At 42.2% G+C, this 26,635-nt stretch overlaps 1 protein-coding gene across 1 annotated transcript in view; it reads left to right on the forward strand.

The window, feature by feature from the left end:
* The first annotated feature begins 6,816 nt into the window (after positions 1-6,816).
* The window catches only part of MAP3K12 (mitogen-activated protein kinase kinase kinase 12), a 61,099-nt gene continuing 41,280 nt past the window's right edge, over positions 6,817-26,635 (forward strand). The window contains exon 1 of the mRNA XM_042454641.1: positions 6,817-6,882. The gene's annotated coding sequence lies outside the window, so the exon portion shown is untranslated. The remainder of the gene's footprint in view (positions 6,883-26,635) is intronic.

Consider the following 26,635-nt stretch of genomic DNA (forward strand, 5'->3'; position numbering starts at 1 on the left):
TTAGGCCTGATTTGCTATTTGTTGCTGTTGTGTGCCTTCACATCATTTCTGACTTATGGAGACCCTAAGGTCATGAACCTATCACTGAGTTTTCTTGACAAGTTTATTCTGAGGAGGTTTGCCATAGCCATCCTCCAAGGCTGAGAGCATGTGATTTTCCCAGGGTCATCCAATGGGTTTCGTGGCCAAGCCAGAATTCAGACCCTGTTCTTCAGAGTCATAATCCAATACATAAACCACTACACCAAATTGTCTCTGCCTGATTTGCTCCGGGACCCATTTATTGGTCCTTTTGGCAGTGCAAGGCATTTGCACAACTCTCCTCCAGCACCACATCTCAGATACAAATACACACTGTGGTCATGGTTGGAATGCTGTGGTACAATTCTGGTCACTGCCCCAGTTGTAGAACAGAGGAAAGTACAGAAAAGGGCAACCAAAATTATCAAGAAGCTGGAGCAACTGCCCAATGAGGAGCAGCCACAATGTCTGAAGACTTTTAATTTAGGAAGCACTGCAAGTGAGATAAACTAAAAGTGGATAAAATAATACATGGTATAAAGAAAGTGATGAGCAACCCCACCACCACCATTCCTCTTGCATATTAATGTTCAACAATCCAGTGAAGCTCAACGACTTGGTAATCTAGATAGATAACAGAGTCAATCTCTACAGAATACTAAAGCCCTGTTTGGGTGTTCTGACCCCAAAAGAAGAGGGAGCAGAATGACTCTATGCCCTTCCATTGCATGCAGTCTCTCCAAACATCCAATAATCCTTATTCTGGGGGGTTTCGAATCACATAGAGACCTTCCACACTTAACAGAGATTTTCATTTTAAAGCTGTTGTTCCCCTCATAAACTTCAAGATGGTATGGAGTTAACCTTCCTGTCCACATCATTTTGAGTTAGCCAAAAATACCTTTAATGTGTTCGAGTTAAACTGCAGAATTTTCTGCCACATGATGTAGGAGTGGTCAACAACTTGGACAACTGTATACACGGACTATCCCAGTTTGTGAAAGAGAAGGTTTTCAGTGGGTATAGGTCATGAGAGCTGTCTATCATTTCCAACATAAGCAGGAGTAGTTAGTATTTTCATGGGAGATCACCAAGAATTACCAGAGCAAAAAAAATGGCAAACCACCTCAGAGTATTCCTAGCCTAAGAAAACCCTCTAACAATGATGGGGTCACCATAAGTTGAAAGACAGCCAAATGGAGGTTTCCATTTGGTGATCAACAACATTGAACATGTGATGGAGAAAAAAAGTGGAATTGATCTGTGCGTGATGTGAGTCCCAGCATGTGCATGTACATGTATACCTACCTGTCAAGCCTCACTTTGGCTGGATCTACACTGTAGAATTAGTGCAGTCTGATACCACTTGAACTGCCATGGCTCTAGCCTATGGAATCCTGGGATTTGTAGTTTTGTGAGATGTTTAGTCTTCTCTGTGAGAGAGCTGTGGTGTCACAACAAACTGTATATCCCAGGATTCCATAGCATGGAGTCATGGCAGTTAAAGTAGTGTCAAACTGGATTATTTCTGGAATGCAGATGCAGCCTAAGGCTTCATTTACCCCACAAGCTCTTTCAAACAGATCAAATGCAAATGTGCGCTGATGCTCTCAAATGTTTGTATAGCCAAAGTCTCCCCTTCTGGCCCAAGCAGGAGTCTATGTCAGCTCCATTATCACTAAAAATTATTTTCCAAACAAAATTTGAATCTGCTAAGTTTTGCAAGTTTCTGCAAATGGGAATTCCTACTTTACTGGGAAGATTCATCTCAAGGGGATGTGTGTTCTTCTGCTTTTGGGGTACTTTTAAAATGTGTGCATAGTCTCATTGTACAGTATTTCAGTATGTAAACCTAGATTTCAGTGATACAACTGGTGTTGTTTGTTCTTGCATATCAACATAAGAACTTATTCATTTCAGTTTTATGTCATTTAATATAATATGTTTTGTATCACCAATTTACACTGGACACAGGAGTCTACAACCCAGAAATGATTTCAAGGCAATGATTCCCAAACTTTAGTCCTCCCAGAAGCCCCAGTCAGCTTGGCCAACAGGAGTTCTGGGAGCTGAAGTCCAAATCATTTGTAGGACCAAAGTTTATGAATTACTGCAAAAATAATTCATTCTGTTTATTGTTGTTTAAGCCAATTTTTTGCTGGTCTGAATTTGCTTTTATGTTGATAAGGAGGTGCTGCTATGCTGAGCTGAGAAAAATAATTATACAGGTTGAATCTCCATTATCTGAAATGCTTGAGACCAGAAGTGTCTTTCAAGGATTTCAGATTTTTGCAGATTTTGGAATATTCACATATACATAATGAAATATCTTGGAGCTGAGACCCAACTCTCAAAATGAAATTCATTTATATTTTGTATACATCTTATACACATGGCCTGAAAGTAATTTTATACATAATATTTTAAAAATAATTTTGGACATGAAACAAAGTTTATGTACATTGAACATCAGAAAGCAAAGGTATCACTTTCTCAGCCACCCGTGTAGACAGTTTTGGATGTCAGATTTTGGAATTCTGGATGAAGGAGACTCAACCTGTACTTAACATTTAGGTACCTCCTTTCAAGTCTTCAAGGCATCGCACATCTATTCTCTCAGTAGTCCTTGCAACAACTCTGTGAGGTAGGCCAATGTTATTATCTCCACTTCATCAAGCAAGAGGTTGAGACTGGGATATAAAGCTTTGGCTAAAGCCATGGCTTAAACTTGGGACTCTCAACTTGCAATCTTAACCACCATGGTGCTCCAGCTCAGTGATAAGCAATAAAAAATTTAAAGCATGTGAGCTATTTTTAAAAAGGGGCTGGTGAGAGGTGTCCATCCCCTGCCATTCTACTTCCCCTGTCACATCTCTCCAGTATTTTAGTTGATGATACCACCACAACCCTTGGTGTACAACCCCTGCTGCATGGTTAGGGCCGGCCTCACTGTTATGAAGAATGGGGCGATTACTTAAGGCCCCAGATATGGAGTGTCAGAAAAGGGCAAAAATTGTTACTTTCTTTTTTTGCACCAGCTTGAGGGGGGCTAGGTTGGGATCAATGGCAACTAGTGGTGTTCATGTAAGTGCGATGGTGAATCAGCTCTGGATTTTGCTCTGAGTTGTAAAGGAGCTATCCAATGCGCTTAAGTCTAAGTAGGCTCAGTCCTTTGTATTGATTCTGTAAGACCTGGAGTGAATTCACCACCCCATTGACAGGGGAGCCACCAGCTGCCACTTGGTGGGCATAGAGGAGCCTATGGGAGATTCTGACTCAAGTACCAAGATGATTCAGTTGGCCTTGGGTGCTATGCATCTTGCTTTAAAAAGTGAGGGGCACCATTTTTAGCTTTGTCATAATTTGTTGGGGTGTACATTGGCTGCTCCTTGTTGGGGCACAGAAATGTTGAATGATGTCTCTCCCCCCACCCCAGCAATTTTATGTTCCTAACCAGGTTGGTGTAGTGATTTGAGTGTTGCATTAGGACTCTAGAGACCAGAGTTCGATTCCCCAGCCAGCCATGGAAACCCATTGAGTGGTCTTGGGCGAGTCACACTCTCTCAGTCCCAGAAAATCCCATGATAGGGTCACTTTAGGGTCACCATAAGTTGGAATGGATTTGAAGGCACATAAAAACAAGAAAGTGACTGTGATGGAACACATGGATTACAGCAACCACACACCACTCTCATTATTGCACACTTTAGCCTCTAGTTGTAGCTGGCCTAAATACCCTAAAGACACCAGTTTCTACCCGATCTTGGAAGCCAAGCAGGGTCAACTTTGGTTAGTGCTTGGATAGAAGACCACCAATGAATACCAGGTGCTGTCGTCTATATTTCAGAGGAAAGAACTGACAAAACCACCTCTGAGTATTCCTCACTTAAGAAAAGCCTATGAGAAATTCATGGTCCACCATAAGTCAATCGGCAACTTGAAGACACATCTATATATACACACACAGACACACACACTTTAAGTAACATAGATTCTTTTATGGAGGTCTGTATGTCATAGAACTCTTCTTATTTCCATAATGCTAGGGGATGTGATGATAGAGTAATATATATATATATATATATATATATATAGATATATATAGATATAGATATAGATATAGATATAGATATAGATATATAGATAGATAGATGTTAAGTTACACATTGCAAAGTTGGGAAATAATTAACTAAAAATCTCAGTAAATCCATGCATTTAACTCATATGTTACAATCCATCTAAGGAAACAAATTCTTCAGTTCAGTTACTGAATATGAGACATGATGTAGTCCGCTATTAGATCTGGATAAATATTAGTTCAAATATTACCTCAGTGATGGGAATACCAGACCATATCAGGCAAATTGCAATCAAGAGTCCCATCTGCATAATGGGGATTATTTTTCTCCTAATCATAATTTGAAGCAGCAGGGGGTTAGGGGTGGGGACATACTACTTATCTCATGCCTGGCTAGTTTGATTTCCATTCCCAGGCCTCATACTGTATATATATGGGTGTGGGTAAAACTGAGGAGTACAGCTAACCCATCTTTTGATGAGATGGGACATTTGTCTTGGATGCCTGGAGAGACAGTGGAGTTTATCAGACAAGGGGAATTGGAAGTATAATCCGATGGCAATCTGAACGCAATCATGGGGTTTAACATTATTGCGTGATAACCCACTACACACAAATTTGTGCAATGGGAAGTCAGTTCGAAAGCAATCATGGGGTTTCACGTTATTGCGTGATAGACTGCCACATGCAAATTCGGGCAATGGCATGCTATTTTCGGGCAATGGGGAGCCAGTTCGAATGCAATGCACATTCACGTAATTGCACAAAACTAGCGACTTTAAGTGAATGCGTTTTGGCCCCACTTTCTTTTCATTCGAATTTAAGAGAAATTCCTCCCGCTTGATAAACTCCAGTGAATAGCTGTAAGAGGACAGAGAAGAGTGTTTCAGTTCTCAGAGGAACTGCAGTTTAGGAAGAGTCTTGGGTAAAGGGAGACGAGAAAACCAACATGGATAATAGGAAGGACAAAGTGCATGGAGACTGGAGATTTTGCATATGCAACCATTGGAGATTTTATTAAATTAAGACAGTTTCTGTACTTTCTGTTCCCAAGACTACTTCTAGGGCATTTTCACAATTAAAATGGCTGGTAGGCACTGGGGATCATCTCCAATGTTTAGATAGCAAAAGAGGATCAATTGTACCTATTTAGAATAATGGGTGTATCCACACTGCAGAAATAAAACAGTTTTGACACCACTTTTAGTACAGAATTCTGGGATTTGTAGTTTGGCGAGGCACCAGAGCTCTCTGACAGGCCAGGATGAATACCTCATCAAACTACAGATCCCAGAATACCACAGGATGGAGCTGTAATGGTTAAAGTGGTATCAAACTCCTTTATTTCTGCACTGAGGGTATATCAAATGATACCTTCCTTCCAATATTTGAAGCAATATGCCTCTGAGCACATTTGCTAGAAAGTGTGAGTTGGAAGCTGCTGTTGTCCTCATATTCTACTTCATTGTGCAGTATCAGAGATCTGAGTGACTGTGAATCACCAAATCTTATTAGTTGCATTTTATAGGGTTTTGTATAGAGGATCTTTTTCTTGGTACTCACTCTTGAACTACCTCATCCCCACGCCAGCTTGGCACCTTACAGATGAGTTGGGCACCAACTCCTATGGCCTCAATTATGCTGGGGGGGGCAATGCATGGTGACCAGATATCCTAATTTTCCAGGACATGTCCTACATTTCAACCATCTGTCCATGAAAAAGTGCAACATGTCCTCCATTTTTAGCATGACTAACAAGCAGAATTTATATTTATATTAGTGTTTTTAGCTTTTATTTTGTAATGTCCTACATTTTTCCTGAGCACCCTACATGTTGCAGTGCCTTGTTCTCCCTTGTGGTTATGACATCTGCTCACCGTGGGGTGGTGGGAACTGTCATCCAACCTCTGAAAGGAATCAACTTGGGAAAAACTAGCATAGGGGAGCTTTATATACATCCTAGCCTACAGATAGATGTTGTTGTTGTGTGCCTTCAAGTCATTTCCAACTTATGACCACCATATCATGGAGCTTTCTGTGGCTAAGAGAGTGTGACTAGCCCAAGGCCACCCTGTGGGTTTCCAAGGGTGAGTAGGGAATCAAACTCTGATCTCTGATAGGGTTTTGTATACAGCATCTTTTTCTTGGTATTCACTCTGGAACTACCTCATCCCCTAGCCAGCTGCTGTCTAAGTTGTAGTCCAATGTTCAAACCACACTGGCTCTCACAGATAGGTTGTTGTTGTAAACCATGCTTGAGTCAGTCCTGACCCATGGCAACCCTGCAGATGAGACATGCCTATGTACAATTTTACTGCCATCTGGGAGGGAGATGCTTTAACAGAGTCCAGCTTTTCCTCTGTCTGCTCTCCCACTCTTGTCTGCCGTATTGCTGAAATGGAAATTGAGAAGACAGACTCCAAAACAAGTAAGCATGGTTGAGAGGGGTGGAGGAAGAGGTGAGTGCTGTTGCCTACCCATGCCTTCTTCTGCTTCCAGTTGGAGGCTGGGCACCGTCAGCCCCCACATGGCACACTTCACCTTGGTTCCTGCGTTCCATTGCAATGACATCAGTAGCCAAGCCACTGAGCTACCTGCAGCAGAGACGGCTGCCAAAGCAGCCCATTGGCTGGAGCCCGATTGTGCAAGGAGGGGAAGGAATGGAGAGATTAACTAAAGAGGAGGGAGAGAGGGAAGGAGAGAGAGGGAAAGAGAGAGAGAAATTGGAAGAGGCAGGCATCGAGAGGAGCCCAGACTGCAGCAACGGAGGTGGTGACACATGGGTAGGAGAGGCAGCATGCGGCGGTGTGTGTGCATATGTGTGACAGTGTGTGTGTCCATGCACGGGTGTCCTGAAAGGTAAATAGCTGTACAGATTGATTTTGATATGGATGGATGGCTAGACAGATGGGAGGTATGGCTGTCACTGAGATGAATGCATGACTTTATGGAGGGCTAGCCTGCATAGGTAGTCCTGCAACCCTGCTGAACCCTGTGCATGTAAAGAAGTCGTTCAGCCCTGTTCTTCCAAAGTTCCATTGTTTTTAATGTGATTCACTCCCAAGCATGTCTGGGGCTTCAGTCTCAGGTGATAAAGGGAGGTAGAGATCTATGAATGGGAAAGATGATGGTTTTACTATGCTGTGCTGAGGATAAATGAGTGGATTTGCTAAATTTACTTTGAGAAGATGTTTGCGAGAGGTAAGGGGGGTGAGGGTGGGGACACAATGAGAGATACTGCACTGAAGTTCTTCCCTTTTGATTAAATTTCCCAGCCAAAGAACCTGTTGAAAAGGAGATAAACAAAACCACATGGCATTGACAAGTTAGTTCATGCTAAAACAGTTTGAATCCACCTGTTGGGATTATCTGGGCAGGAGGTCAGAGGTTACAGTTAAAGCAAGATCATTTGGAAGAATACAATAAAGAAAGACAAATGGCACTGACTATGGTTGGGGAAAATTCAAGTGTCAGATTGATTCAACAAAGCCCAGGTGAGCAAGATTTTCTTATTTTGCAGAGAAGGCAAAATACATTTGGGACCCTTGAGGCTTCGCTCCTAAACCATTCCCTGGCTACAGTTTGTGTGCCTTCAAGTCATTTCAGACTTACGGTACACATTTCAGACATGTTTTAGACTTAACGGCAAGATTTGTTCACAGGAGGCTTGCCATTGCCTTCCTCTCAGGCTGAGAGAGTGTGACTTGCTCAAAGTCAGCCAGTGGGCTTCATGGCTGAGCTGGGAATCGAACACTAATCCCACAGAACTCAATGAGTGTTTCTTATAGGCAGATATGCATGCCTAGGATTGTGCTGTTAGCAACTACATCCCCAAATCGGAGTCTCCAGTAGTTGTTGAGAAGAAATGAAAAAAGGGATTGGAGGGGGAGTGTGACTGACCTCCATTTTTAGAAAGTAAAATTGGAGGGAACTGAGATAGTAAAATATGCTGGAGTTTTATTGAGATATGGATGTGTGACTAAATCTGGATAAAAGTGTGCTGGGAGGACCAAGGGGCTCCTGAGAATGTTGCCCCATGGCAGTATGTTAGTGTGGAGATTTTGAGTACTTGCTACTCAAGAGTACTAGCACCCTTTTCCAGGGGAAAAGGGTGCAAGCAAGCAGTTTCTGTGATTGTACGGTGGACAAATACCATTTGGGTGGTTTTGGCATGGAACTGAGACCCACAATAAGCCATTCTCTTGCCAAAAGCAACAACAAGGGCTAACTGCTTTGAGGAAAGGTATCCAGTGTTCTGGGGAACTGCCTTATACAGAGCCAAGGTATTGGTCTATCTATCCTGACAAGGTTGGTTATTCAAACTAACAGTGATTCTCTAACTAGGCCAAGATCTTATGCATCCTAAATTCCTGAACTTCTTTTTAACTGAAAGTGTTAGAAACTGAATCTGGGACATTAGAGAAACAAACATGTGTTACTACTTACTATGGAGCTATGGTTGCTCATCTTCAGTAGCAGCCATTCACCATGTTTGAATCCAAGAGGCAGAAGAGGGATCTATAGATGTCAGACTTGGACAATCTGAAGATTTTAAGCCTGAATTTGTTTTGGAAATGTTTGAACAAAGCTTTCAATAGGCTAGGGATAATCCAGTATGAGAGACAGTATTTCATACTGGTATACCTCACTGCTTCTTCTTCTTCTTCTTTTTAACTGGTTGATTGTAAATTTATTGTTATCAATACTGGACTTTTGAAATGGTTTACATATGAATGAATGAATCAATAAATATTTTCATTATCTATTTGGTAGAGAGAATAGTATAACCGGGCCAGGAGTTTGGAAGGTCTCTAAAAAAACATCAGGGTCAGCTCCTTCCCATCCCAGTCTGCTTGTAGGTTCCACTTCCCTTTCTTACTGATGTGGGTTCCACTGAACCATAAGTAATTCACAACTCTGTTCCTTAGTGGCCACATTAGCTTTATTGGTAGCTAGAGGGTGCTTCCTAGCTTCACCATTCCTTTGAGGAAGTGAATTTGGAGGACATATTTGGCAATGTTTTACAAACCTTGAAAAGTTGCTTTTGGTCACTATAACTTCCAGTGACCATGCTGGCTGAGGGATTCAGGGAGATATAGCCTGAAAAAGTAACTGTCCAAGTTCAGTTGTCCAAGGGGGAAGAGCACAGGACCATGTAGGGGACAAGGATATTTGATCACATGAAGATCTCTTGTTACTTAAAAGGAATGTGATGAAATACGGGTGGTTAAAGAGTCTGGTTCACTTGAGGAAAGCATGTGCTCACAGTATTATCCTGGACCTGGGAGTCACTGCCTGCCTCTGTCTCGGTTGGACCTAGATCTAGTCATATTTAGGATAAGCCCTTGGAAATCAGTACAAGTCTGACCTTTGTTGTTGTTGTGTGCCTCTAAGTCATTTTTGACTTATGGCAACCTAAGGCGTATCTATCATGGGGTTTTCTTGGTAAGATTTGTTCAGAGGAGGTTTGCTCTTGCCTTCTGCTGAGTCTGAGAGAGTGTGATCTGGCCAAGATCACCCAATGGGTTTCATGGCCAAGCTGAGAATTGAACCCTAGTCTCCCTAATCTAACACTCAAACTACTATGCCATGCTGGTCCATTTATTTTTGATGGGCCTACTGTGAGTACAGCCAAAGCCAGATGCAGCTCACTTTTATTTTCTTTTAGCCCAGTGAACAAAGGGCACCCCTAAATCAACCCTGCTCTTACCCTCATCTTTCTGCCTGTGTCTCTATTCGTTCATTTGCCCCTTTCAGTGGGAGAGGGAGAACAACTCAGAAAAGCTCTCACCAGTGCTTGAATACCTGAGCTTTTCTCTGCCCAGCCAAGGGCTGCCCAAGGGGCAGAATGTCCTCTTGACAGTGTCAGCAATACTCTTTTGGCTTGCTGTAACTTTCCATATTGGTGTCTCTTGTTTGCCAGTCTGTGAGGGTTGTAGATATCCTTCCACCTACACACATCTCTGTTCCCAGCTGTACATATGTTCCATGTACTTGCACTTGAAGTTTTGAATAATGCCTCATGTTTCTGATGAAGTGGGCTGTAGTCTAAGGCTTCATCCACACTGCAGAAATAATCCAGTTTGACACCACTTTAATTGCCATGCATCTATCCTAGGGAATCCTGGGATTTGTCATTTGTTGTGATGCTAGAGATCTCTGACAGGGAAGACTAAATGTCTCACGAAACTACAATCCCCAGCATTCTGTAGCATTGAGCCATGGCAGTTAAAGCGGTGTCAAATTAGATTATTTCTGCAGTGTGTATATAGCCTAAGAAAGCATAAAGTGTAGTAGGTGTGTTAAATCATCAAGATGCCCCACTTTGGTTTTGATTTTTGGTGGGACAGACTAACATGGCTTCCCCTTTGGAAAATCTCCTGTATGTTGCAGTTCTTTGCCCAAATCTATGTTTCCATCTGACATGCGTGCCAGATATATCTTCTCTCTCACTTCTCTCTGTCTTCTCACCTCCCTCTGACCTTACGGCATCTGTTTCTGCTGTGAAGCCTGTCACCTCCCCTCCTCAAATCAAATCCACCCTCTTTTACTCTCCCCTAAAGAGGATCTGACCAGATGGTTTGTCTAAGAAGGGAGGGCCATGGAGGACAGAAGGGTTAAAACTGTCAAGAGGGAAGGGCCAGATTATCAAGAAGAAATAATGACCACACTTGAGGAGGCGGAGGACATTGAGGAGGAGAGGAATTACCTAAAAGAGAAAATGGCATCTTTTTCTCCATGCACTAAATGATTTATTGCCTTTGTGATAGCAGAGCTGGGGGGAGGATACTTTTTTTGGATTACAGCTCAAAGAATCCTCCAACTGCTGTGGGAGATTTCTGGGTGTTGCAGTCCAAAGAGTAACTTTTCCAAGACTGAGGGGCACATCTACACTTCAGAAATAATGCAGCCTGACATAACTTTGAATGGTGTAGCTCCATCCTATGGAATCCTGGGATTTATAGTTTTATAAGGCCTTTGACCTTCTCTGCTGTAGAGTGCTGGTGACTCACAAAACTACAAATCCCTGGACTCATGGCAGTTAAAATGGTGTCGAAGAGTGTTATTTCTACAATGTAGATATACAAAGAGCCAATGTAATGCAGTGGTTTGAGCATTGCACTGTGACTCTAGAGACCAGGGTTCAAATCTTGGGTTAGCCAGGAAAAACCACTAAGTGGCCTTGGGCAAGTCATACACTCTCTGCCTCAGAGGATGGTAATGGCAAGCCTCCTCTGAAGAAACTTGCCAAGAAACCCCTGTGATAGGTTTGCCTTCGGGTTGCCTTAAATTGGAAATGACTTAAAAGCACACAACAGCAGCAAGATGCACCCTCAAGACAGTAGTAGCTGGCGACTCTCATGTCATTTGGGTGATGACTCCCCTTCCAGTTTAACGGAGCTGTCCAAGGTACTGAATCTATTTTGGTGGTTATACCTCAGCACCATGGATAGTTCTAGACTAAAACTCAGAGCAAACTGATTGCCCTGATAACATGGGAGCCACCAGCCACAGAAGATCAGGGTGAGAGTAAAAAACAAATCCAGAGCTCTGCCAACCTCTTGCTTCCTTGTTAAGAGAGGTGGGATTGGGGCAAAGCAAGATTGAGAGAGTGGCTGTTTATGCCACCCGCTCTGCATATGCCAGCTGTAAGAAGGGGGGCCATGCAGCCACCTGGGGTTTGTTTGCATCCATATGACTTAGGAGCCAAATGCAAGCCTTGCCCACAGAGTACAGTCCAGGCTGATCAGTGAAAGAGTGCAAGTTTGCAGCTGATTCGGTGACAAAGAGAGAGGAGAGTTTACAAGGGGATGCTCTTTTGATGTGCCAGCACAGCCAGGATCTTGGGATGCAATCCAGCCCTTCTGTTATTATGGGAATAGAGCCAGATTTTCTGCAACCACCTAGGGTACAAATATAAGCTGAATCTCTCTCTTGGTCAAATATGGTCAATAGCTTTACGGTTGCTCTCTCTCTCTCTCTCTCTCTCTCTCTCTCTCTGCCATGCATGCTCTCTCACACAGAGAGAGAGAGAATGAGAAAGAAAGAGAGAGAGAGAAAGTAATCTGTGATCCTATTAGACTTTTGTAGCAATAGTAGGCAAGACCATTATTTGTCACTGGGATGCTCCATCACAGTCTTCTCAAATGACCTTGGGCAAATCATATATAAACAAACTGGTCTTCAGTTTCCCCATAGTGGGATAATATAACTGGACCTGTTTCTTTTTACAGTAGAGCAGTGAGAATAAATCCATTAAAAGACTATGAGTCAGTTCAGCTCTAAGGGGATGAAGGGCTGCATAAGCATATTAAAGAGTGAGTGAGTGAGAGATGTACCGAGCGATGCAAATAAGGACAAAATTATAAGGAAGGAGTCCTACACAATGCACTGTAATTGGGAAATGTGTGAACCTGCTCCACCTCAGTAATCAATGTACTAGTTTCTCTATGTTTGAACAGCTAAGAATCTTGGCTGCCATCCGGTCATTCCTTCCACTGCCACTGATTTCAGTAATCTAGTTTAGCCTCCCTTTTGCAAAATGGGTTGCTGAAACATTATGAACAACACAATTAAAAAAATGTCCCACTGAGTTGAGTGGGATTTGCATCCAAGTAAGTCTGGTATAGTAGTTTGAGCATTGGAACATGACTGTAGAGATCAGGGTTTGAATCCTTGCTTGGTCCCACTGGGTGACCGTGGGCAAGTCGCACTCTCTCAGCCTCAGAGGAAGGCAAAGAATCTGTGAACAAAGCTTGCCGAGAAAACCCTGTGATAGGTTTGCCTTAGGGTTGCCATGAGTCAGAAATGATTGGAAGGCAAATAACAACAAATGTGAATAGTAAGGGTGGGCAACTTTCTGCATGTGAGGAACTGTATTTGACCATCCCAGAACTCATGAGGGGTTATACAGCCACCAAGGTTCATTGGTAGACATTGATTTTCCTGTCACACCAACATTTAGCATTCACTATGGCAGCTCTCTATGGTGCGGGAGAATGCAAGTGTGTCCTCCTGCACATAATAGCTATACTAATGTGCAGGATAGAGAGCCCATTACCTCAGAAGGGAAAAGAAGGGAAGGGGATCCCACCCACCCACCACAAATTTTCTTTAGCAGTTGCATCAGCATCACAAATTTTCAGCAGCACAGTTTGCTGATGCCAGTGGCAACTGAAAAATTGAGAAAATGATGAGATCACTGGGTGCATATTGGGAAGTGTCTAACTGTCCACTTCCAAAGCCACAAAGTAGAGCAGGATTGCCCTTCTTCTTTGTTACCTTCATCATGTGTGCATTTAATTCCCGTATATTAGTTCCAAGAGGAGAGAAAATACTTACAGCAGAAGTTGGTCCACCAGTGGTAAATTTATGCCTATGGAGTTTTACCATGGGTGCACTGTGTGTTTCTATGATGGATGTGTCACCTGTGATTGGTAAAGTAAGTATTACACCTTGAACACACACTAAAATAATACTGTTTTTGTTAGCATTGCTAAACCCCCACCCCGCTTAAATCAAGGGAATTTATATATGCTTAATCTTGGATGGATTATTCTTGTGGACAAGCAAATATTTCAATGAAGCAATCTGAAATATCAGCATTCTTAGTTAGTTTGGCCCTATAGAGAACTCCACTGTAGTGGCCTAAAGTTTTTGTTGTTGCTGTTGTTGTGTCATTTCCAACTTACTGAGAATTTAACATGTTGAAAAGCTCTCCCTAATTCTGAAATATGTATAATATGTCAATAGAAATTGTTGAGGTCAAATTGTCTCTTTGCCTAGGAGTCTTCTCTCTCTCTCAAAATAACAACAACAACAACAACAACAACAACAACTGCACCAGAAACCAATTCTATTCTTTGTTATATTACTGTTGCATAAAATATATACATTCCTTTAAAAATCTTTAAAGTAAGTGTGTGCGTGTGTGTGTGTGTGTGTGTGTGTTTGTAAAGAATTTCATGTGACCCCGAAATGTTCACATTGCATCAACAGATATCAGTTCAGTTTAAAAAACAAAATCACCTTGCCTATAATTTTTTTTCATTAACAAATTAACAATGCATCTTGTATTCTCTATGTAACTATGAAAAGGATCTCCTTTTCATTCCAAGTTGGCATTCTGTGTGTCTGAAATTTGTGTACTTTTACAGTTTTTGTCCCAGTAAAACATTATTTTATCTGTCACACCTATTTGTAAGGAAAAGCATTTATAGTTTTCTTGGCTCCTTCAATGGAGTTAAGAATAATTCTGTTTCAAATAACAAAATAGTTCTCATTTCTTTTCTAAAAAGCAATATTTTCCATTTCATTCTTGTTGTTGGCAGAGCATGGAAACAGTTCAGTGTAACTCAAAAGCTTACAAGATATTGCACCAGCACAAATAGATCCAATTTTAAACAATGATGTCACGTTGCCCCATCTGTCTTATAAACAAAAAGGGATATTCTATGGCTAGGAGACTGCACAGAACAACCAAATAGGCAGGGATGGGATTAGAAGGATAAAAACAACTGCTTGTCTTCTGCTCCTTTGACCTAGTCTCCATCCCATCATTTGTATTCAGTTGTCTCAGCTGTCTATTTTTAAGTCTAAGCACATGGGTGTCTGTGTAACCTATTCTTGTGCCCCTTCCAAGCTCTTAACTTTTAATTATCTCAGACACAAGGATCTTCAAATCAAATGTCCAGGCTTTAGGAGGTCATACACATCCATGCATGTCTGCATGTGCATATACCACTTCTCAAGGACACTAGTTCACACTTCCAGAGACCTTGTGTCCTGCACCTTGCTTGTGCCAAAGTTTCTTATCTCAGGCTGCTTGTGTGAGTGAGTGAGAGGAGCTTTCCACGCATAAAACAGATTGGAACAATGAACAAGGAATGTTATTTAGCTAAAATCGGCTGGGCTATGCTGGGCCTTTCCTATCACCTAATGATATGGCTCCAGCCAATAGCAAGGTATCCTCTCAGCAATATGTTTGAATTCAGTTTTGCTCAGAGATCAGCTCAAGCTGGAATAGAAAGAGGAGCCCACTTCCAACTAGAAGCTTCCTGTAGTTCTCTGAAACTCAAGATAGAGTCACATGGCAGAACAGCCTTTCCCCATGTGGCATCCTCCAGTTGGGCTGTACTGAGAGCCAGCATGGTATAGTGCTTTGAACACTAGTCAATGGCCATGGAGATCAGGGTTCAATTCCCTGCTCAGCCATGGAAACTCAATGGATGACCTTGGGCAATTCACACACTATCGACCCCAGAAAACCCCAGCTTAGGGTCGCCATAAATTGGAAGTGACTTGAAGGCACACAACAGCAGCAACCACAAACAGCCTCAGCATTTCCAAACTGCACAGGCATTGCTAGTCAGGAACAATAAGAACTATAATCCTTCACATCTGGAGGGTACCAGCTGATGAAATGCTGTTGTCAAATTCTGCTTACTTGTGGGGCCCACAAATTTTTTCCTTACATGCTTCTGGGTCCCAGAAGATTCTTCCTCAGTTCACTAAGCAACAGCAGTGCTTGATCTGTTTCACAATCATAATTCCAGAGATGGAGAAAATCAGAGCAGTGCTTGAAACCTAAACAGCCTCTGAGCCTCATCTCAATGTGTATCTTTAAAGGAACAGGAATAGTAAGTGACTATGGAGGTGGAGGTAATGTCTAATTACGTACATCTTCAGAATTTGTTCAGATCTCATTAAAATGTCTGTTTCTGACTTTCCATATAAGGTTAGCACTGGTTTGTGTTTTCAGACCTATGTATACCCTTTGTATACCCAATCTCTTCTTGCTCCTTTAAGATGCAAATAGGAAGGAAACACATATCATATAAGGAGTCCTAACAGCCAACCTACTGGGAATAGGCAGGAAACAAAAGGAAGCAGATGGTTGATGAATTCAGGACCACGGAGAGAGGCTGAGAATTAAAGGCATAGCCATACAATCAGTTGAATAAACAAGCTTCAAGAGGCTGACAACAGACATGGATGTGTGAATATCGGGGGCACCATTTAGAGGGGGCGGGGGCCATCACTATCCCCCTGAGATCCAGACTACAAATGTCTATTCCTCAGAAGCACCTGTATGAGATTTCTGGTGAACTCACTGCTTGTACAGAGAGAGTAACTAATTTTAAGTAAAACAAAAATGGACTTGTATATCAAGCACGTGTGCCAAAGCTGTACATTCCTTTGCATTTCAAAATGAAATAATAGTTATTGATCTGTTTTGGAAATATTTATATAGTTGTGTTTTGATGCTGATGATGATCATGATGATATTTATTTATCTGCCTCTCCCTATGGATCGTGGTGGAAACAACAGCAAAATAAACAGTGTACATAGTTAAAGCACATTAATTAAAACATTCAACAATTAAAAATAACAAAGAAGATAATCCACATTTTAAATTCTAAAACAATCCACATTTTAAGTTTCCATTACAAAGTTTTCATGTTTTTGGCAATTCAAATACACTTGGCACTCATCCTGTAAACATTTCTGAGAGACTTGGTATGTTAAGTGAGCACACCCCCAAGACTGAAATCTGAAACGATACCCCTGGTAAATATCTGTAACCTCCTGTTTGTAGAGAAACCTCATGCAGGTTGAAGGGCTCTGTTGCTGGGGGTGGAAAGGAAAATGGCCACTGAATGCACATAGATGCATGGTTAAACTAACTGTGTAAGTGATAATGATTCAGGTCTGCATTCAACTGGTTTTAGAAGTATGTGCGTTTTTGATGGAGAAATGGCACAATGCACAGTTAAACCAAAGGTAGATAATATTATAATATATTATATTTGTTGTTGTTCTTGTGTGCCTTCAAGTTCTTTCCAACTTATGGCTACCATGAGGTTTTCTTGGCAAGATTTATTCGGAGAAGGTTTGCCATTGCCTTCCTCTGAGGCTGAGAGCATGTGACTTGCCCAAGGTCACCCAGTGGGTTTCATGGCCAAGCTGAGAATTGAACCCTGGTCTCTATAATCATAGTCCAACACTCAAACCACTACACCACGCTGGCTCATGTTATATTATTCTATTATAATACAACTAAACTAAATTTGTATTTAAAAAACACAAGTTAAAAACAGCATTAAAAATACTTAAAAGAAAAAAACTGCTCCCCACTCCCCCAGTAAAAGCCTTATCTGCTGCAACACACTACAGACCAAACACTTTCTTACATAAAAAAGACCTTTACCAGCAGAACGACAAGAGAGAAGGAACCAACTGTCCTGCCTGGGGAAGGGAGTCCCACAACTTGGAGCAGGCCCTGAGAAGACTCTCCCTTGAGTCCACATTAGATACGCATGGGATGGTAGTAGGACCAAAAAAAAGCCTTCTTCTGAAGATCTTAGAACACATGCTAGCTCATATAGGGAGTCCCTATAAACCCCAAATGTAAACCTTTGGATCGTCTGAGTCACATTTGCAAACCATATTATGGCCAAAAATATGCACCTGTGGCTCACCGCAGGGGCATGGGGTGAAAACCTGCCCTTGCCCCCACCATAGTACCATAGTTTATCCCTGACCTAAAAGATCTCTATTATGATTTAGAATAGTGCTATTGGCATGTCCTATTTAAAAATAAAGATGCTATCTGGCTTTTGTTAGCGTGCTTCTGAATTATACTACACTCTGTTTTTTTTTTTCTTTTAAAAAAACCGCGCCCCTTTTTTTTTGGGTTTTCTCCCCCCCCCCCCCCCCCCCACCTCTCTTCCTTAAAGATGTGGGCTATGCCTTTTAAAATAATGGCATCAGGCTGTCTTGGGGCATAATAAGGTTTCAGTGCTTTGGGGTCCATCTAAGATGAGACACAGATGCTGTGCCTCTTTTTACACACTATAGAAGATTAGCCTTGATCTCCCACAAAAGGAAGTTACGCAAGCAACAGACCTGCCTCGCTGCAGGCATCACTCAATCTCAGCACGCAGACGTTTGAGTCAAAAGGCTGTTCCTCTCCCTTCTCTCTTCTCTGCCACCACCATCCCTTTTCACTGGCCAATGATGCCCTTTCAGTTCTGTTCTCTCCTACCTAACTACTGTCGTCTCCATTTTTGAAATACAATATCTCCATTCTGGCTTTGTTTTCCTTCTTGCTTTGCTTTCTTGATCCTGTTACAACTGTATATTGCAATCACATACCAGTGGGATGTTCTGCCCCAGAATAAAGAGCAGCTTCAAATGTTCATTTTTTAGAGGGAAGGGGGGTCATTGAGTTAAATCTGCCATCTCCATGCCACTATTCCAGACTTGAACTGCAATTTTTCCACAGTTATAGCTGTTTCATCTTGCTTTAACTGCCATGGCTTCATGCTACCAAATTCAGGCATTAGTAGTATGGTAAGGTAGTTAGAATTTCGTAGTGCACATTCTTCTGCATTAGAGGAAATTCTAAATACCTTCTGAAACTACAACTCCCAGGATTCTATAGGTTGGAACCAAAAGATTTTTTCTAAACATAGAATCATAGAATTGGAAGATACCACAAAGGCCATCTGGTCCAACCCTCTGCCATGCAGGAAGAAACAAAGAGCCCCTGACAGATGGCCATCCAGCCTCTATTTAAAAACCTCCAAAGAAGGAGACGCCACCTTCTTCAGGGAGTGTATTCCACTATCAAACAGCTCTTACTGCCAGGAATTTCTTCCTAATGTTGAAGTGGGATCTCTTTTCCTGTAGCTTGCATCCATTGTTGCCTATTCTAGTCTCTGGAGCAGCAGAAAATAAGCCCTTTCCATCCTCAATATGACATGCCTTTCAAATGTTTAAATAGAACTATCTGAACACTTCTTAACCTTCTCTTGTCCAGCTCTCTAAGTCTTTCCTCATAAAGCATGGTTTCCAGACTCTTCATCATTTTAGTTGCCCTCCTTTGGACACGCTCCAGCTTCTCAACATCCTTTTTGAATTGTGGTGCCCAGAACGGGACACAGTATTCCAGGTGGGGCCTGACCAAAGCAGAATAGAGTAGCCTTGTTACTTCCCTTGATCTATACTTCTATTGATGCAGTTTAAAATTGCATTGGCCTTTTTAGCTGCCGCATCACACTGTCCATTCATTTGTTTGTTTTTTCTGCATGGCATTAGGAGGATGGTGAAGGAGAGTTGGAGAAAGGCAGACTTTTGCTGTTGGTTGCATCTGCATGTCTGTAGTAAATAATGCAATAAAACCTGGGAAAGAATGAGATTTTACTCTAGGAACTTTTTCACACGTGGAGCAATGTATCTCCATCCCAAATTAAAAGAAAGTGGGGCCAATTTGGAAATAAACGCAATTACGTACCATCTCATCACATGCAAGACAAAATAGTATCCATCCAAAGGAGAAAGCAATGCCAGTACGAAAGAACATGCCAATCTGCTCTCTATTCTGAAATAACATGATTGCACCTGTGCAGTGAGAACAGGATTGCGTCTGGAAGATTTTTCAGTACCGGTCCCAAGGAACCTCCCCCCAGAGATGGGCAGAATTGGGGGGTAGGAGACATGTGAAGCAAAGGATCTTGGGAAGTATAGTCCATTTCACACATTTCCTGGCAGAGCATTACATGGAGCTTTTCTGTTGCTGCTGTGTGTCTTCAGGTCATTCCAGACTTATTTCAGACCCTATGATGCGGTTTTCTGGGCAAGATTGCTTCAGAGAGTGTTTGCCTTCACTCCCCCCCCCTCAACCTTTTCTCCCAAAAAGGGGGGGGGGAGCCAGGGAACAGAGGAGGGAAAATGGGAACAAAGGATCATGGGAATTGAGCTGTGCTTATAACGAAAGTAATCCAGGGCCGTTCTAGAGATGCATTCTATACCAGACAAAATCAAATTGACTGCACAGGATTTATACATTCCCTGTTTCTCCTAATTTACCTAACTTTGGGATGACCCATGATTACATTTGGAATGCCTTCCAATTGCATTTGGCATCGTGTGATATTCTTTTGCGTAATAAGGTGAAACCCCATGATTGCCTCCACATTGACCATGGGATAATCTTCCAATTTTTCCCGTGTGAAAAAGCCCTAGGACATCTTACGGTAACTGTGTATATAGCAAAAAAGGTAAATACAGTAGTTGTCTCCATAATCACTTGATGGGTGTGTGGGAAGAGCCACATTCAAGAAAAGGGAATGCAGATAAGGCTACCTTACTAGTTACCCTGTTGTGTTGGAAAAGCATAGGTCTATAAGTTTCATTAGCAAAATGGAAATCATTAGAAAAGTGGAGGCTGTTGAAAGAAAAAAATCATCCCAAGGTGTATTTTGGAAGAAGCGGTCTCTAGAAGATTCAAAATGTTCTTGTTTACTTATGCATGTGTGGATACATCCTGGGCATCCCAGAGCCTCAGGAACCCTGTTCTTATGAGAGTCCCCAAGGTCCTCCTTGGAAATGCTACCGTAGTTTACTGTTTTATTTGTTTTGTTCTGTTTTGTTTTTGTCTTGTAATAATGTGTATGTGTTAATGTTGTTTAATTAGTTGGTTTTAATTATAATTGATTTAATAATTTTTAAGGGGGGGGACGGAATTTTGATCTACAATGTATTGTATTTTATCGCTGTTAGCCGCCCCGATTGACCTCAAGGGGCAGGATATAAATAAATTATTATTATTATCATTATTATTATTATTATTATTAGTTTACAAGGTTTTTAAAAAATCTTTTTATTCAATTTTGGAAAGTTAAAATATACAAAACAAGTTGACCAATACAAACAATACAAATAACATCTATTAAAGTCTACATAAACATACATCCCACCTATCAGTTTATAGTTTTTAAAAGATTCCTTCTTTATGATTTTTGAATAATGCAACTATACATGATATATTTGACATTTAGTGTAGCTTGACCCTCTACTTTTTATTACTATTAAACATTAACTCTACAATTTTTCATTAAAGTTAACCAGGAGACAAAGAAACAGGTCAATATCCAGACTTTCTTTTGTAAATGGCAGGCTGCCAAAAGGATTTTGACTGATTGATCCATCTTATTTCAAACAAATGGTGAAGCTAAATAGATAAATTACAATTCAGACTTGTTTAAATGCCACTGGATTGAAACACCCTAACACCACTAGAATTAAACACAACTGGTGAGGAGGACTAACACCCAGTGATTTGAATCAGGATTTTATCTGCTGTTGCATCCACCTGTTAGTTAGACTGTGAAGGTTAGTAACGTGTGCACCCCACAGCTGAAAGATGCCCTGAGAGTCCCTCTTTTCTCATTATGCCTGTCTTCATTTTCTGATGCTAAATTCCTTTTTCCTTTTCACTCCCTTCTCACTGCTCTAATCATGTAATCCCCTTGGTACTTTTAAGACCATTTTTGTTGGCTTTTCTGTGCACTGTATTACATTAAAGCTTCTTAGCATTCTTTCCAAAGGTCTTGTGCTCTTTTGTCCCTTTTCGTATGGCCTTCCATTAAGCTCCCCATTTGTTCCAGTCCAGGGGTTCCATTTCTTTAATCAATCCATGTGCTTGGGACTCCTAGAGGTCGCTACACATCTCCATGCACCCACCCTTAGGCTTGCTTTTACCCTCTCCGACCTCATCGGATAAAATTTCTTTTAATTCATCCATATTTAAGAGGCGTACTTTTGTTATACAAACTGCTGCTGGGAAAATTAATTTAAAAGAAATCTTGTTTTTCTAGCAGCCATGTTTTACTTGTATTAGATTGCAATTGCTTTGTATTTACTACTTGGTGATGCCGAAACTAACACTGCACTTTGAGCAGGAAGATGTTAGAAGTGGGCAATAAGACCTTGGAAAAGTATCGTTTCTGCAAGCAATGAGCAATGGCAATGACTCAAAATGGAGAGCTTGCAATGACCTAAGATGGAGAGCTCCATAGGAGCACTTAGGATGGTACAGGAAAGGTTGGCTTTGAAAAGGAACTTGAAAAGAGAAATGGCATGAGAGATGGAGGATGCCTTGTGAAAGAAAGCAAGACATAGGACAGAGAGGCAAAACTAACAGAGAATGAGTTTGGCTAGCAGGAATGACAAAGAACACCTGGGGAGACAAGGGGAAAGATATAGGGCTTAACTCCCAAGGCTACAGGGATTGTGGATGTTTATTTTACAATGCTTTCTTGTCCACAGTGTTTGAATTACACAGATCCCAACACCTCTTATATTTTATGGTATCATAGGTGCTATACAGACCGCTCCAAAAGGGTGGTCTGCCGGTGTCTTGCTTTGCTGCGTGAGGGAGCCTCAGTGGACAAACCACGCGGCTCCCTCGCGCAGCAAAAAGGACCCGCAAAAAGCGGGTTCTTCTTGCGGTGCCATAAAGATGTCACAGTGCACCAGTGGCGCACTCGTGATGTCCTTATGATGCCAGGACGTGCGGATGCTAAGCATCTGTTGCATCAAAATGGTGGTGCCCATGTAAACAGGGCGCCGCCATTTTGCCGCCGCCAGTACGTACTAGGCTAACCCTAGTACGTACTAGAGTTAGGGAGCGTCTGAATGGTGCGCACTCCCTAACCCTACTGCTGCCACCACCACGCTACATTTTGCCGGTCTGTATTCCGCCCATACTTATCTTTTAGAAGGCTGTCTTCAGCATCAGTTGAATAAAATTGGAGGGGAGGGGAAGGTGTGGAGCTTTTAGATTTTATTAACAACTTCTTCCTAACATCGCCAATACCAGACCTTTCCTCCAGTAATTCAAGGCCCATGTACAAAAACAGCCTTAGATGTCATAGTAGGTCAAACATAATTTGACTTGTTCATAATTTACAAATTGTACATTTCTTACCTAATAGTTAACAAGAGTTTGGCTTTTTTTTTTAAAGAAAGCATTATTGTGTTGCCTTCCTTCTTTCATGTTGACAAAACATATGGTTTGTTCCTCTCTTCATATACGCTGAAGGATCTCTGACGTCCAGTTTTTGGCATATAAGATTTTAACTGGTGTAATTATTTAGAATAGCATCTCACAGATCCTTATAGAGAGATCTCTATATCTGCCAGTAGGATTACAGCAGATCTATATGTGGTTTAAAGTGCTGTTGTAAATTTGTTGTTGTTGTGTGCCTTCAAATCATTTCTGGTATGTGGTGACCCTAAAGGGAGCTTATCACAGAGTTGGCATGGTTTGTTCAGAGAGGGTTTGTCATTGCCTTCTCTGAGCCTGAGAGAGTGTGTCTTGCCCAAAGTTACCCAGTGGGTTTCCTTGACCAAGCAGGGATTCAAACTCTGGTCTCCCAGAGTTCTAGTTGAGCATTCAGACTATTCCACCACAGTAGTTTTCAGCTGGAAAGCAATATTTGCAACAGTTCTTTTACAACTACAACAAATATGCAATGTGTTCTAACCTGGATTCCATAGAACTCTTAGGATCCCCAAGTGTTCCTCAGGGATTTTGCAAATTTTTGCAACTTCCTGCTCTCACTTCCTCCTTGGATGCAACCCACTCACCCCACTCTGATCAGCCAGTGATCCTGAACAATGTTCAGACCTATATAATTGAGGGAACTTACACAACTTCCCTCCTCCCTGAATCCTATTTTGGAACCATCTAAGGCCTGCTGCGACCAATTTAACAACTTCTTCGCAGATAAAACTTCTCGGATAAGGGCTGATCTCGATGCCATTGTTGGGTCAGAAACCAGTGTAGAGGTCTCCAGAGCTTCCGTGGATTCAATTAGACTGGATCACTTTGAGTCTGTAAGTACCGAGGATGTGGACAAGATCCTTAGAAGTGTTAGGAGGACAACCTGCTCTCTCGATCCCTGTCCCTCATGGCTAGCGGCTCAGGGGGGATCGGTGGTAACTACCTTGTTACGCCGAATAATAAATACGTCATTCAGGGATGGGCAATTTCCATCTAATTTGAAAACGGCTATTGTCAAACCATTGTTAAAGAAGCCCTCCCTTGACCCCCTGATGCATAATAATTATCAGCCGGTATCGCTATTGCCATTTCTAGGGAAGGTGATTGAGAGGACGGTTGCCATCCAGCTTCAATCAATCTTGAATGAAACTGATTTTCTAGACCCATTTCAAACCGGCTTCCGGGCGGGCTATGGAGTTGAGACTGCCATGGTCGCCCTGGTCGATAATCTCCGTCTGGGCATGGACAGGGGTAGCGTGTCCCTGTTAGTGCTCTTAGACATCTCAGCGGCTTTCGATACCATTGACCATGGTATCCTTCTGGGACGCCTGAGAGAGTTGGGAATTGGTGGCACTGTGCTTGAGTGGTTCCGTTCCTACCTCTCGGGTCGGTCCCAGATGGTGCAGCTGGGGGACGTGTGCTCCGATAGGAGGGCACTTACATCTGGTGTCCCTCAGGGAGCCATTCTGTCCCGCATGCTATTCAACATTTACATGAAACCGCTGGGTGAGATCATCCGGAGACACGGGGCGCGGTGTTATCAGTACGCTGATGACACCCAGATAGTCTTCTTTATGCCTCCGGCTGCTGCAGTGACCAGGGATGGCATCTCTCCTCTGGATGCCTGTCTGGAGTCGGTAATGGGCTGGATGAGGGAAAACAGACTCAGTTTGAATCCAGAGAAAACGGAAGTGCTCGTGATAGCCTCTCCTGGCCCGGGAATGGTTGTTTGTCCACCTGTCCTGAACGGGCTCACGCTCTCCGTGAAGGACTCAGTTCGCAGTCTGGGGGTGCTTCTGGACTCGTCGCTCCATCTTACATCTCAGGTGGATGCGACGGTCAGGAGCACTTGTTATCAGCTTAGGCTGATACGCCAGCTGTGACCCCACCTGGGCCGGGGGGACTTTGAAACGGTAGTACATGCTCTGGTAACCTCTCGTTTGGATTTCTGTAACGCGCTCTACATGGGGCAACCCTTGTACCATACTTGGAAGCTTCAGTTGGTTAAAAACATGGCAGCGAGACTGGTCACTGGTTCTTCCAGGACCAGTCACATAACACCAATTCTGAAAGATCTCCATTGGCTGCCTATTCGCTTCCAGGCACAATACAAGGTATTGGTTATTACCTATAAAGCCCTATATGGCTTGGGCCCAGGGTACTTGGAGGACCACCTCTCCCCATACATTCCGCCCCGCACACTCAGATCTGCTGGGAAGCAATTGTTACGTGTCCCAGAGGCAAGATATTCTACCACCACTCAGAGGGCCTTTTCTATCTCAGGCCCCATCTTCTGGAACTCGCTTCCGGACGAGCTCTGCTCGGCCACCTCCCTGGAACACTTCAAAAAGGGGCTTAAAACTTTTTTGTTCCAGCAGGCTTACCCCTAACATTCCATGTTGCCCTCTTCTCTCTCCTCATTGTTTTTGCAATTTTGTGCTAGTTGGAAAACTTTTCAGCTGGATTTTAACTGTTGTAAGATGTTGTAAGATTTTGTATTTTCTGTATTTTAATTTTGTTGTAAATTGATTGTATTGTGTTTTTGGCTGTTGTTACCCGCCTTGATCCCAGGAAAGGCGGGCTAAAAATAAAGCTTTTATTATTTTTTTATTTATTATAATTAAATTACTGTAATGAAAATTTAATTATGTAGATTTTGTATTTGCCACATAAATAACTGATCTGACTTTGGCTTTTCTCTTTGTGTCTGGTGGGGAGATTGTGGGGTCTTTCTCATGACACGCTTATAGCACTATGATTCCACTTTAACTGACATGGCTGCAACTTATGGAATCCTTGGACTTGTAGTCTGGTGAGGCACTAGACAGCTTTGGCTGAGAACAGATTTCTTCTCACATTTCCAACAAGAGGGAATCATATAAACCACCTTACATCAAGATGTTCCCCACTTCTGACAAAGAAGCTGCTTGTTACAAAGTCTTTTTACACATACCCATCCCCTTTACGTCTTTGTCCTCTGTCTACATGGAAGCTTTTAGCAGCATAAGCATTAGAAGGCTAGTAAAGGAGGCTGAAGAATCACATACTTTCAATGTTAGGTTGCAACAGTATGTCTGCAGAAAACAGTTAAATAAAGCTTGAGCTGGGGAAGAGTGGAATTCTACTCAAGCCGATCCTACAGTAGCTGAATGTGTCTGCCTACAACAGGAAAGGCAAACAGCAACTGCCTTCAGAATCCCTTACTGAGCATGTGTAAACAGCAAAAGAGAGACAAAAGGAGAAACCAGATTAGCCTGCCTCATTGGCTAGCCCAACATGTTTTTACAAGTATAGATCTATAAGTTTTGCCAGCAAAATGGAAATCATAAGAAAAGTGAAGGTTGAAGAAAAAGGAAGGAACGAAGGAAGGAAGGAAGGAAGGAAGGAAGGAAGGAAAACCCTGGATGCATTTTAGAAGAAGCTTTCATATACTGTATATATCGGCCTGTTACACACTGCCCAAATAAAGCTGCTTCGGGTCTCTTTGGAGGTATGCTATTTAAATGATGCATGGGTCCTAAGAGTCCGGAGGTTGCGCCAAAACCACACTCCGTTCCTAAACACTGGAGTGCAGCTTTGGTGCAGCTTCCGGATTCTTAGGATGCATGTATCATTTTAACAGCATACCTCCAAAGAGACCCGAAGCAGCTTTATTTTGGCAGTCTGTAACAGGCCATCATGT

Source organism: Sceloporus undulatus, chromosome 2 (assembly GCF_019175285.1).
Source record: "Sceloporus undulatus isolate JIND9_A2432 ecotype Alabama chromosome 2, SceUnd_v1.1, whole genome shotgun sequence".
Classification (NCBI taxonomy): Eukaryota; Metazoa; Chordata; class Lepidosauria; order Squamata; family Phrynosomatidae; genus Sceloporus; species Sceloporus undulatus.